The sequence below is a fragment of the Gossypium hirsutum genome, chromosome A07 (assembly GCF_007990345.1).
Source record: "Gossypium hirsutum isolate 1008001.06 chromosome A07, Gossypium_hirsutum_v2.1, whole genome shotgun sequence".
Taxonomy (NCBI): domain Eukaryota; kingdom Viridiplantae; phylum Streptophyta; class Magnoliopsida; order Malvales; family Malvaceae; genus Gossypium; species Gossypium hirsutum.
In genome coordinates, this window is record NC_053430.1 from 96,010,571 (window position 1) to 96,024,755 (window position 14,185).

Genomic DNA, 14,185 nt, shown 5'->3' on the forward strand with positions numbered 1-14,185 from the left:
AGGGGTCTTAATTAGAAAGAGATTTCAATTAATTAACCTAGAGTCAGTTGTTCTTACTTTTGAAAGAGATAATATAATTTAGGGTATTGTCTCTCTTATTGGTTAATATTCAATTATTTCTTTAATTCATTCTCTGTTGCATTCTTAGTTAAATCATTTTAGCAATTTTAGCTTTAAAACCAATCAATCCAATTTACTGGCTAAATAATACGAAAATGATAATTACTAATACTTTTAGTCATCGTGGATATGATATCTTTACTCAACGTAGCTATACTATTGTTCGATAGGTGTGCTTGCTTTTGTTGTAGTTATAGTTAGTTTTGTGACCATCAAGTTTTTAGCGCCGTTATGGGGGACTAAAATATTAGGAACACTTTATTTTTATTAATTTAGTAATTTTTTATTTTATTTTATTTTTGTTTTTAGTTTAAATTTTACATTCTTATTTTCTTTTTATTTGCTTCTGGCAGGTTCCTTTAGTTTATGACTAGAAGAAACTCATCGGGATCATTGATTTACGACAGTAAGATTGAAAGAACAACTCGCAGAAATCATATAGAAGCAATGCAGAGTCAACAAAATATAGTAGACAAACAAGAGGAAATTATTATTACTGAGGAGATTGATGATAATCAGAATAATTAGCTACCTCCTGCAGTTGCTGCAACTCCTGTTCCTCGTACTATGTACGATTATGCCAAGCTCACTCTGACTAGGGCTAAGTTGAGTATTGTGAGACCCACCATAGTTGTAAATAATCTTGAACTGAAGCTGAACACTATTCAGATGGTACAATAATTTTTTCAATTTGATGATTTGCAAGACGAAGATCCAAATACTCATGTGGCTAATTTTCTGGAAATCTACGACACTTTCAAATTAATGGCGCCACTGACGGTGCCATTCGCCTACGATTATTCCCTTTCTCATTGAAGAACAAAGCTAAACAATGGTTGAGTTTTTTACCATGAGGTTCTATCACAACATGGGCTCAAATAACCAAGAAGTTCCTTCTAAAGTACTTCCCACTGGCTAAAATAGCCAAGTTGAGGAATGACATTTCTTCCTTTGTTCAGATCGATTTTGAGACTCTATATAATGTATAGGAGAGGTATAAGGACTTATTGAGAATGTGCCCTCACCATGGGTTATCTTTATGGCTACAAGTTCAGACCTTCTACAGCGGTTTGAATCCTTCAATTAAGCAATTAATCGACGCAGCAGCCAGTGGTACTCTAAATAATAAAACACCTGAAGCAGCTTATGAATTTATTGAGAAGATGACACTGGATAATTATCAGTGACAAGTTATGAGGACAAAGCCGATGAAAATAGTCAGTGTCTTTTATTTAAATGCAGTCACCATGTTATTAAACTAGGTAGATTTGCTTAATAAGAAAATTGATGGTTTATATCTTTCTACGCAGGTACATTCGGTGATGCAATGCAATACAAATAGAGGTGGAATGAACAATCTAGAATGCTTACCCTTTTGGTCCTAGCATAGAGAATGAGCAAGTCAATTATATGGGTAATAATTCTAGGCCTTAAAATAACCTTTATAGTAACAATTATAATGCAAGTTGGAGGAACCATCCCAATTTCTCTTGGGATGGTCATGGAAATCAAAAAGCACAACCCCTTCCAGTATTCTAACAACCATCTTATCAGTAAGAGAAGAAGCCGAACCTTGAGGAGATGTTGACAAAGTTTATCTCATTGTCAGAAACGTGTTTTCATGAGACAACACTAAAAAATCAACAAGCATCAATTTAAGGGCTCGAGAACCAAATAGGTCAGCTTGTTAAGTTACCTATATGAAGTACTAATTCACCCAGACTGTGTGGCTCCTTAAAATAGCTCTATTTGTCCTATTTTGGCTCTTTTTTCGCTTTTTTCAATCTCAAACGCTCTCCTAAGTATGAAAACATGAATTTAAAGGATTAGAAGTATCAAATTCACTAATGTTCATAATTAATCATCAAAAATGTATTAAAAATGTGATTAAAATATGTTACTTTTATAGCTTATTAAATATCCCCACACTTAAGCGTTTGCTTGCCCTCAACCAAAATCCTGAACTCACATTTAAGTTAATATTTCTCAACTTGTAATTCCCGTCAATAATGTCTCAAAATGATTTACAAATGATCATGCATTGGCAGTTTAACTAAAAGGGCACTAAAGTCTCAAACAATCCAAGCTAACATTTTTAAGCACAAAAACATAGGTGTCTCCCTTTATTTAAGTAGTTCCCTTTAATTCAAAAATAACAAGAATTGACATCCTCACTAAAGATTCACTCAAGCATTAAAAGTGTTTAAGATTCAATAAAATGCACTCAATAGTCGAAAAAGAAATGTCATTACCATAGGCTTGCATGAAAATCAAATCTCCACCACTATGAAATGAAAAAACACACTAATCAAAAGGTCTTTAAGAGGTTGTAATGGAGTTTAGGTTAAGGTTATGGAGAAATGCCAGAAAAGTTGGTTATAATCGAGATCGAATTGATAAATTACCAAACTGAAAAAATAAACAAATGCTGAATTAAAAACAATTGTATAAATCAATAGCTATTCAATAACGAAAAACAAGCTTCTTCTTAAAATATGACTTTAACTGTTCAAGCTCAATCAACAAATAAAACTAATTAATAATTAATATTTTTTTCTTTTTCTTTTACAAGAATAATAAGAAATAATTCAGCAAATCAACAAGAAGAGTATAGCTAGGCAACTAACCAAATCAAATCTCGACAAAAAATGGAGTAAAGAAAATGAGAAAAAGTCATAACGAACAAAAAAAGAGTTATGTGTTAATATTAATGGGTTAATCAAGAAACGGTGTGTTAAGATCAACGAGGTTCACTAAGGTTTAATGTAACAAATCATTTTCAGTAAAATTAGAACAGTGGTTTCAGTACCACAAATTCAAGTTCGTAAGAAAAATTATTTTAAAATTATTTTATGGTCTACCGTATGATAGAAATATCATATAAAAATTTTACCGATTACAAGTTTAATTGATAAAAGGACCAAATTGCATTAAATGCAAAATTTGGGTTCTAGTAGCTATAAGTATGAAATAGAGAATTCAAAATTCGAGGTCCTTATATGAAAAATAGACCATTAAGAAGAATTAATAGATAAGTGTGATTAGTCATCAATGAATTAGAAAAAAAAAGGATTAAATTGAAAAGTATAAATAATAAAAGATGATAAATAATTAAATAACAAAGTATCATCTTTTTCATCATCTTTCCCAAATTATTTTACATGGAAATTCTAGCTAAGAGAAAAGAATTCAAGCAAACTTGCTTGGCTTAATTGGGTAAATAATCTTGTCCCGTTTTTAGTAATTTTTATATTTTCGAGATCTTAATAGCTTAATTTAGCTATCTTGGGGATTAATTTGCAAAGTTATTAAAGTACTAGGGTCTTTCCATGGATGAGTATGTATGAATTATGAAATTATGGTAGAAAAGGAAAGGTTGTTGATAAATAAACAACTTTTGTAAAGTAAATTTTGATGAAATTGTGATTTAGGGATTAAGTTGTAAAGATGTAAAATTTATGAAAAAATTCTAAATTTTATGAATTACATGAGTTGCAAATGTTAAATGTAAAAATCGGCTAGGCTTGGAATAAGGATTAAATTGCATGAATTTCATTTTCAGAGTTTAGGGATGAAATTGTAATTAATTAAAAGTTTAAGGGCAAATTGTTAAATTTTCCTAGGATGTGAATTGAATTGAATTGATTACGAATTGTATTAAATTGAGTTAAATTTACTCGTATAGATTCGAATAGACCAAATACAAAGTTAGATCGTGGAAAAAAAGTATCGAATTTGTAGAATTTGCATACACGAACACTTGTCGAGGTAAATTCATGTAACTAAATTGTGAATTGGATGTTTTATATGTGAATTGTATGAATGCCATATGTTTGAAATTGATCACATATCCAAAAAAACCCAATAAGTAATAAGTCCCGTTTGGATAAATGAGATTCGATGGATACGAAGTTCCCAAATTGGCTGTGGTCCTGCATATGTTGTAGACACACCATAGCTCGAAAGATCATTTTGTTATTAGCTCTCATGAGCATCCCGATATTTGGCCCTCTCGAGCTTCCCGTTATGTAGTTCTTGTGAGCTTCCCGTTAATAGCTTTTTGGAGCATCTTGATTGGTTGTGATTCTGCATGTGTTGTAGACACACTACAGCTCTTATGAGCGTCTCGATAAATGACTCTTCGTGAGGTTCTCAATCAAAGGCTCTTTGTGTGCTTTCTGTTAATGGCTCTCCAGAGTTTGTTGATATGGCTCGCTTGAACTTCTTGATTAATGACTCTTCGGAGCTACCCATTATTGGCTCGTATGAGCTTCTCGATTATGACCCTTATGAGCTTTCAATTATACAGCCTAGATAAACTTCTCGTTCATAGTTTACATGAGCTTCCTATTATATGGCCCGAGAGAGGGCTTCCTGATTATGTGCTCTAAGGAGTAACCTCGAATATGAATTGACGGATTACAGTTTGTACACTTCAAGTGTACTACCTGTGTATCCATCGATATTTCCAATAAATTCAACGGGCAAAGTTCCGACGTGGGATAATTTAAACTTGAGATGAATTATTATGGAAATTTACATGTTATATGGATATATAATATGGAAAGTATATGCATATGAAATTTTTACATGATGAGCTCATCCTTGTTTCTTGATATTTACATGAAGTACATGACTAACATGTTTCTTGAGATTATATGTGTTTAGGCAAATTGCTAAATTTCTTTGGATGAATTTTGCATGCTTACTTTAAATGTAAATGAATGGTAAGTTAATTTCTCGTTATACGAACTTACTAAGCATAATGTGTTTACCCTGTATTATTTTTCCTGTTTTATAGTAGTTCAGAAGCTCGAAGTGGTTGGAAGCTAGTCAAAGCATTATCACACTATCCTTCAGCTCATTTCGGTATATGTAACGAACTAAATTTTGGCATAATGACATGTATAGGTACAATTGGGTCATTGATGGCAAATATGTGTTTTGGTTATAAATAGCCATTGGAATGGCTTGAGTTGGACACACTTTTGTTATGTATATATATGTGGCTTCTTCATGTTTGTTGTGTTTGATGTGGTTGCCTGATGGACAAGTTAAAGGCATATTGATTTATGCGATGAGATAGTATAGTTGGTATAAATAAGCAAATAGATGTTTTGATTAATATGGTAAATTTGAATGTTGAGAAATGAGGTATATGACATGTTTATGACTTGGTTTTGATTTAGTTTAAATGTCTTGGATTGGTTATTGAATATGTTAAAATGTTAATGTAGGTAGAAGACCAAATGGGTGAGAAATATGTCTTAGAAATGACCTTATTTTGTCCACACGGGCAGAGACACAGGTATGTGTCTCAGTCGTATGTGACACATGGCCTAGCACATGGGCGTGTGTTTTGGCCGTGTGTCCCCTGTATCTTAAAAATTTCAAAACAGAATGCTCAGAATTGATCACACGGCTTGACACACGGACGTGTGGCTTGGTCGTGTGACCTTTACACCTACATACGGGCGTGTGACTTGGCCGTATGACCTAAGTCAGAGAGATACACGGGTATAGACACGGGCTGGGACACGACCGTGTGCCCTATTTCGAATGCCCATAAGGGTATGTGTCTCCTGCACCTAGGAAAAATTTTAAAATTTCGTGAATGGTTCTCTGAGTACCTGGTTTAGTCCCGATTGGTTTCTAATGTATGATTTGGACCTCGATGACTCATATAAGGGACTTATTGAATAATTTTTGACATGATTGTGAAATAATATGAAATATCTGTATTTGATTTGTATATTTCGGTAATGCTTTATAACCCTATTTTAGTACGGATACGGGTTAGGGGTGTTACATTTATTGATATTAGAGCTATGGTTTGGTCGATTCTCGGACTAACGTAGCAATCACGAGTCTAGCTATACATGCCATTATATAACCTGTGATAGTGTGATATCTCCTGACCATTTCAAACATATTTTTCATATAGTAATGTCGTCCAACCGAGCTGAATTCGAAGAAACTAAGAGTAATGCTCAAGCTTCAGTTCAAAGAGCAGCATCTAGTAGTAGAAGACCCGTATCTGAGGGCCGAGAATAGGCTAAAGAAGTCTTATTCCAAATGATAAACGAATGGTTTACAGAGTTTGTAAGAACAAACTCGGCTGTACAACCTCCACCCCATCCTGTTTCTCAACCAATTCCTGATATGCCACAAGGTACAGAACTTGTTAGAACTGGTAAGCCTCATACAGATAAAATCTGTAAATATAGGGGTAGAAGAATTCAGAGCTACTGCAAAAGATGATCCTAAAAGGGTTGAATTTTGGTTAGAAAACACTATTAGGGTTTTTGATGAATTATCTTGCATACCGGCTGAATGTTTGAAATGTGTTGTATCTCTATTAAAAGATTCGGCTTACCAATGATGGAATATACTGATTTCTGTTGTACCAAAAGAGAGGGTCACGTGGGAATTTTTCCAAACTGAATTAAAAAAGAAGTGTATTAGATAGAGATTGCTGGAACAGAAACAAAAGGAATTTTTAGAGCTTAAACATGGGAATATGACAATATCTGAATATAAATGAGAATTTGTCAGGTTGATTAAATATGCTAGGGAGTGTATCCCGACTGAAATCGCCATGTGTAAACGGTTTGAAGAGAGTTTAATTGAAGATATCAAGTTGTTGGTTGGGATTCTGGGATTAAAAGAATTTGTGATACTGGTTGACCGAGTTCATAAAACTGAAAAATTGAGTAAAGAAAAGAGACAGGCTGAGATAGAAGCCAGAACTTCAAGTAAAAGATTTATGGAAAAGTCATATCAGTCGGTCTTAAAAAAATTAATGAAAAAATTTAATCGTTCTACTACTTCTACAGGGTATTCTGTGAGAGACAGAATTATTCAATGCTTTAATTTGAGACCTAAGGCTACATCCGTAGCGAGTGCAGGCAGTTCCAGAAAAACCAAACCTTGGTGCAAACACTCTAATAAATTCTATTTTGGTGAGTGTCGCATGAGAAGCAGAGCATGTTTTAGATGTGGTTCATTTGACCACTATCTCAGAGACTATCCGAAAAAGCCTGAGAAAGATATTGTATAGACTTTAAAGCCAAGCAACTTCCCTACAAGAGGTAGACTACCTCATAATCTCGGTAATTTTAGTAGTAGTCGAGGTACGATAAAAGATTCAACTGTCAAATATGAAGCACAAGCACCGGCAATGACATATGCTATTCATGCACGTGTGGATGCCTCTGCACCCGATGTTATTACTGGTACATTTTCTCTTCTTGATACTAATATAATTGCTTTAATTGATCCTGGTTTGACACATTCATGCATTTGCAGAATTTAGTGAATAATTAAAATTTACATGTTAAGTCTACTGCATTCGTGGTTATAAGTATCAAACCCCCTAGGCTAGTATGTGATGGTGGATAAAATTTGTAAGAATTGCCCATTAATGATATTGGGTTTCTATTTTTTGGCTGATTTGATGTTATTATCGTTTGATGAGTTTGATGTAATTCTGGGTATGAACTGGTTAACTCAGCATGATGCCGTAATAAATTGCAAACAAAAGTATATTATGTTGAAATGTCAGAAAGGTGAAATGATTTGTAATGAATCTGATAAATTGAATGGGTTGTCTAATGTGATATCAGCCATGTCAGCATAGAAATATGTCAAAAAGGGTTATGATGCTTATCTTGCCTATGTATTGGACACTAGAGTGTTTAAATCCAAGATTAAATTAGTGCTAGTGGTATTTGAATATCTTGATGTGTTTTTAGAGGAGTTACCCAGATTACCGCCGGCTAGAGAAATCAAATTTTCTATAGACCTTGTACTGGGAAAAACACCAATATCTATAGCACCCTACAGAATGACTCCTATTGAATTAAAAGAATTGAAAGCACAGTTGCATGAACTAACTAATAGAGGTTTTGCTCGACCTAGTTTCTCACCTTGGGATGCACCAATTTTGTTTGTCAAGAAAAAATATGGATCTTTGAGATTATGTATTGATTATAAATAGCTCAACAAAGTCACTATTAAGAATAAGTACCAGTTAAAAGGTGCTACAGTATTTTTAAAAATTGATCTTCGTTCTGGCTATTATCAGTTACGGGTGAAAGACTCGGATGTACCAAAAACAACCTTCAAAACCAAATACGGGCATTATGAATTCCTTGTGATGCCGTTTGGCTTGACTAAAGCACCTGCAGTATTTATGGATTTAATTAATAGAATTTTCAGAACGTATCTAGATAGGTTTGTGGTAGTATTCATTAATGATATCCTGGTATATTCCCGAGATGAAAAGGAACATGCTGATCATTTGAGAATTGTTATGCAAACTCTGTATGAAAAACAACTGTATGCTAAATTTAGCAAATGTAAATTTTGGCTTCGAGAAGTTGGTTTTCTTGGTCGTTACGGTCTAGTAGGATTTAGTTGTAGCCTAAAAAGACATCCATGAAACTCATAAATTTGTACCCCGTAAAGACGTCAACCAGGCAATCTATTGACAGTAGGGGGAAGTTATCATTGGGGCATGCCTTGTTTAGGTTGGTGAAGTCTGTTCCTCGCATTTTTTACCATTACCACATTCAGGATCCAGTCCGGGTACTCCACTTCCCTGATAAATATTGTGGCCAACAATTTGGAGACCTCCTACCTCATTGCCTCAATTACTTGCAATGTGGATTTTTTCTTTTTCTGCTTTACAGGCTTCACCTTCATGAGCACATTCAACCTATGTACAATTACCCGCGGATATACGCTTGGCATATCCATCGCGGACCATGCAAAGACATCCGAATTCCCCTTTAGAAATTTGACTAATATCATTTTTTTCTTTCATGTTTAATGTTGACGAGATCTTAACTATTTTTTCTTTATTATTACAAAATAGTTATAAGGTCTCAATGTGCTCCGCTGCTTCGGGTTTCTTATCTTGATGCGCTTCTCTTACATCAAGATCATCTAAGTTGATTGCTTGGCTCATTAATTTTTTCCTCTTGTTAACTTTGCCTCTCGGTCAAAAGCTCTCTTGCTGGCCTAACAGACAGCATGTGACATTACCTCGCGACGCCAATACTTCTAAAGATGGCGTTGTATGCAATTAGTGGTCGACCACAGAATTGGACACTCTGTGGTCGTATGCTTGCCATCCCTTAAGGTGATCAAAAGCGTGATAGCGCATTTTACCTCATTGTCACCCCCGAACACCACTTTATTTTTCCTAGTGTTGCGGACTCTTTGGAACACAGAGTGACATCACACCTCTCGTGTGCTCGTCATTTTGCACTTAACTGCATCCAGTCGTTATCAGTGCCTACGATTACATGTGTAATGGCCCAAATTTTTAGGTTATCAGAAAACGTGAATTTTCGGGTCTTTGATTCTGAAAATTAGATTTGTAAATATTTATTAGAAATATTTACGAAGTTAAGTGAGAGATTAATTAGATTTTAGTTAAGTAAATCTAGTTTAATTAAGGTTAATTTAATGTAAGGACTAAATTGAATAAAGTGTGAAAGTTTAATTAGAAATTATAGAAAGGTCAAGGGACTAAACCAGAAATTATACCATAAGGTGAAAAGTCTGTGGTAAGTATAAATATATATGTAATATTTTAATTGGTACAAATGTATGTATAAATATGTATTTGCTTATTATTTAAGAAATAATAATTATAAGAATTTAATAATATAATAATATATATGTTATAATAATAAAAGAAATAAAACATAAAGAATAAAGAAATAAAATAAAAGAGAACAAAAGACACGAAATAGCAGGGAAAGAAAAGAAAAGAAAAAGAAAAGGAAAATTTAGGGTTTTGGAGTTTCAAGTTTGATTGGTAAGTCAATTTGATCATTTTCTTGTAATTTTGGTATCTATGGAATCCTAGGAAGAAATACTACTTGAGTTATGTTGAAATTTAGAAAGTTAATGAATTTTTAGATGTTGATTAAGTTGTATGAATTGATGAATTATTGGTTTAATTGATAGAAATTCAAGTTAAAAGTGGGAAAAAGATTGATTTGTAAAGAGAAATATAAGTTTTGTTATAGTAGGGATTAAATTATTTAAATAGTAGAATTGATGCTTTATATTGAATATTAAGAGTTGAAACTTGTTTAAAGTAGGTATAAAATGAAAATATAGAGTTTATTTGAAGAGAAAGAATGGTTATGGTGGAAGAACCTAATTGGAAATATAGTAAAAGTTATATGAAAATAAAAGAATGTGTTATTAAATAACTTGCATTGATAATTTTAAATGTTAAATTTTATGTAGCCAACGTAACACTAGAAACGTCATGTAACACCCCCTAACCTCAAATCGTTACCGGAACGAGGTTATGAGGCATTACCGGACATATCAGACAATTTACGAATAATTTGCAATTAATATAACTTTCATTGTATAATATAATAATTAAGTCCCTATCTTGAACTCTCGAAGTTCAAGCACGTATTAAAAGTAGAACGGGACTTGTTCGAGTATTCCATTTTTTTTATAAAAATTTCGGCAGCATTTCTACTTATTTTTACCTAAACCTCCTGCAAATTCAAACCAAAACAACCAACACCAATATTTCACATTCATCTACTAATATTTATATCATTAACAAAATTTTAACTTAATAACTATCATAGCATCATTCAAAATTGATTAAAAACTTCATTCATTTAACGACTTAATGTTCATGTATCAAAATATCATGTACTTTCCTTACCATTTCATTTAACCATCTAAATTTTATAATTCATCCTTCACTGCCCAAAGTAATATACATATTCAAGTGACTAAACAATACCTATGTACATGCCACCTTTACCCAAAAGAAAAATATACATCACCAAATTTGTGTTGGAGTCGGGATTGTTCTGGATGCTGAGTCGGAACACTTGACTTCTACTAACCTGCGCAGGGAAACAACCGTGCGCTGAGTATGGATATACTTAGTGGTATTACTATAAATCAAGACTATTTAATATTAATAAATTACAAACATCAACCATAAATTTTATAATTATTTAAACTAATTTTATATATAATTATTTTACTTCATAAATCTTAAATTCATAATTCATTTTTCTCATACTAACTCAATTCATAATTCAATTCATACATTCTTTCTCGTACTTTTCAATAGTGCTAAAACAAATAATCTCATTTTCAAATTTTCATTTCAATTATTTACCTTATTAACAAAGCTCGGACTATGACAGATACGCGGATTCCATCCAAACACACCAGAATATCCAACCCAAACACACCCGGAATATTGTAAATCCTCCATAACATACCGGTATAATATATCCTCCCAAACACACCAATAAGGCATTAAATGCCTATTCGGATAAACCGAAGTATATAATAACAGAAACATCCTCTCGGCCGAACTACAATCTCTTCATCACATCACAAATCTAATGGCATGCCATTTGTATCGAATCTAGTCTGACAAGTTAATAGGGTATTATTTTACTTTTTCTAATTTCAATTTCATTTACACAAAAATTTTCAATACTCATTCAATTCAAATATCTATTATCTTAATTCATATACAAATTAATTTTCACACAAGTGTATACCATCAACACCATACATTTGTCACAATTTATTTACTTTCAATCAATACACTTTTCAAATAATCACATATTCCATAATTCACTTATTCAATTCAATTTGATTTAATTTATATCACTTTCATTTTCACTCAATATTCATATCAATTTCACATACTTACCTCAAGTCTTATTTACCATACATAACAATTAAAATTTCAGCAATCAATAATAATTAAAATTCGAATTATAGTAATACACACCGTAATTCTCCCGTTTTAGTCCTCGATGACTTTCTCCTTTCCTTTCGATGCTGATGCTTCAGGTTCTTTGTTGGCTACGAAAATAATAGTAATTTACATTATTATTTACAACACTAATTATAATAAATAATTAAATTTCTAAACAACTCCTACCTTATTCCCAATTTAATCCTAACTAAACTTAATTATTTTCTTAATCCAATTCACTCTCTTTTTCTATTCAAATTTTGTCTAAACTTATATTTAACTATAAAATTTCCAGCATATTTCCCTAATTTCGAAATTTCTTCAATTTAGTCCCTACAACATAAAACTTATAGCCTAGTTTACAATTTAATCCCTTAATCAATTCTAACTTAGAATTCATTCAATTAAATCCCTAATTCCATAATTTTTCCAACATGAACCCTACTTGGAAACATATGAACTCTTGAACTATCAACTTAATTTCATCAAAATCTTGTTTCAAAGCTTCTAAAACATCAAAATTAACTAAAAAGGACTTAATTATCTTACCAAATTAACTCCAAGCTTCAAATCCTTAGTTTTCTCTTTTAGTTTTCTTTCCCTTTTTCTTTCTCTTTTTCTCCCCTGCTTCCCGTTTTCAATTCTGTTTCTATTTCCTTTTGCTTCTTTATTTCTTTAATTCTTTTATACTTTATTATTTTATTAACATAATATAATATTAATATAATATATTAAAATATTTTTTACTTTAATATTAAGTAAATTAATAATTATATAACAAGTGTACATATTTATATTATTACAAATGTCATTATCTAATTTGCTTATTAAATAAAAATCTCATGATTTAATTAATACAATTAATAATTATAAAATATCTTTATACTTAAATTATAAGTAATTAAATATTTAAATTACAAATGTACCAATACAATTCTTACACATGTATATTTTATTACCATACAATTGTCTTTTATTTAATTTATTTATAATATATTATCAATTAAATAGTCATAACAATTTAATATAAAACCATAATAATAATCATTATAATATATAAAACCTAAAAAAATCTTTGATTTTATTTCACCAATATGCCACCTCATTTGTAATCAATGGCTTAATTGCCATTTTAATCCTTTTTATTTTCTATTGCTTTATAATTAAAATTTTACCCTTTATTCAATTTAATCCTTTTTTATTACTTACTCTAAATTAAGCTAAATTCACTTAATTAGATCCTAATTAGACACACCACTAGGCTCATAAATATTTTTAATAATTATTTTCGAACTTATTTCACTAAGACGGAGGCCCTATAACTCACTTTTTCGGTGCCCGTGAATTTCAGGTCATTACACTCCATCGAAAAAGGGAAAGGAGAAAGTGAACGAGGATATCGAGTAAACTCGAGAATTTTGATTTGTATTTCTATAAACTATGCTTAAAATTTTAGTACAATATAATTGCTATTTTTAATTATAGAATGTATAATGAATGGTATAATGGATCTGTTACTATTTCCGTATTATAATGATATGATTTGAATACCCTATTAACAGTGTCGGATTAGATGGATATAGTTGGCATCCCATAGGATTAGAAGTGTTCAGGGATATTCCGACTGTATGCCGATGAGACACTATATGTGTCGACTACTGTGACTGTTTCGGATTGTTCTGAAGAGGTACTCCGTACCTAACTGTAACTGTTACTGTTACTGTTACCCTTATGGTGTATTCCGGCTTTGGCCGAAGAAACACTATACATTATCCCCGGAGTGTGGGTTGGATCCGTGTATCCGTTTAGGTTCGAGTCATGTTAATAGGGTAAATAAAAGTACTGAAGACTGACTGTTATCATTTATGTGACTGAGACTGATATACGATGTTGAAAGACATTGAATGATATGTAAAAGATATAAATTGAATGTAAGAGACGAAACTATTAAGATTATGAAAGCAAAAAGTTTAAGTTACAATGTATATGCGTAGCTTATTATTTGTTTAAGTATTAATTTATAGAAATACCACTGAGTGAATACTCAGCATACGGTATGTTTCCGTGCGTAGGACTAGGTACGAAAGGAAGCTAAAGACTCAGCATCCAAGCCAATCTCGAACTCAAAGTGGTGAAGTACCTTTCTTTTGGTAAAATGGCATGTACATAGGCTGATAAGATTTTATTTTGTAAATGATAGGAATGAGCATGAAAGATGTTGAAACATTTAGTGTGAAATATGCATATTTTGGAAGTTAAACTTACATGAATTTGACTAGTATGATAATG

The 14,185-nt window shown here is 31.9% G+C and overlaps 1 non-coding gene across 1 annotated transcript; it reads right to left on the reverse strand.

The window, feature by feature from the left end:
• Nucleotides 1-1,046: 1,046 nt before the first annotated feature.
• LOC121204290 (small nucleolar RNA R71) lies at nucleotides 1,047-1,153 on the reverse strand. The gene has a single exon (XR_005899218.1). It is a non-coding gene; the product is annotated as a small nucleolar RNA R71 (small nucleolar RNA).
• Nucleotides 1,154-14,185: the final 13,032 nt, after the last annotated feature.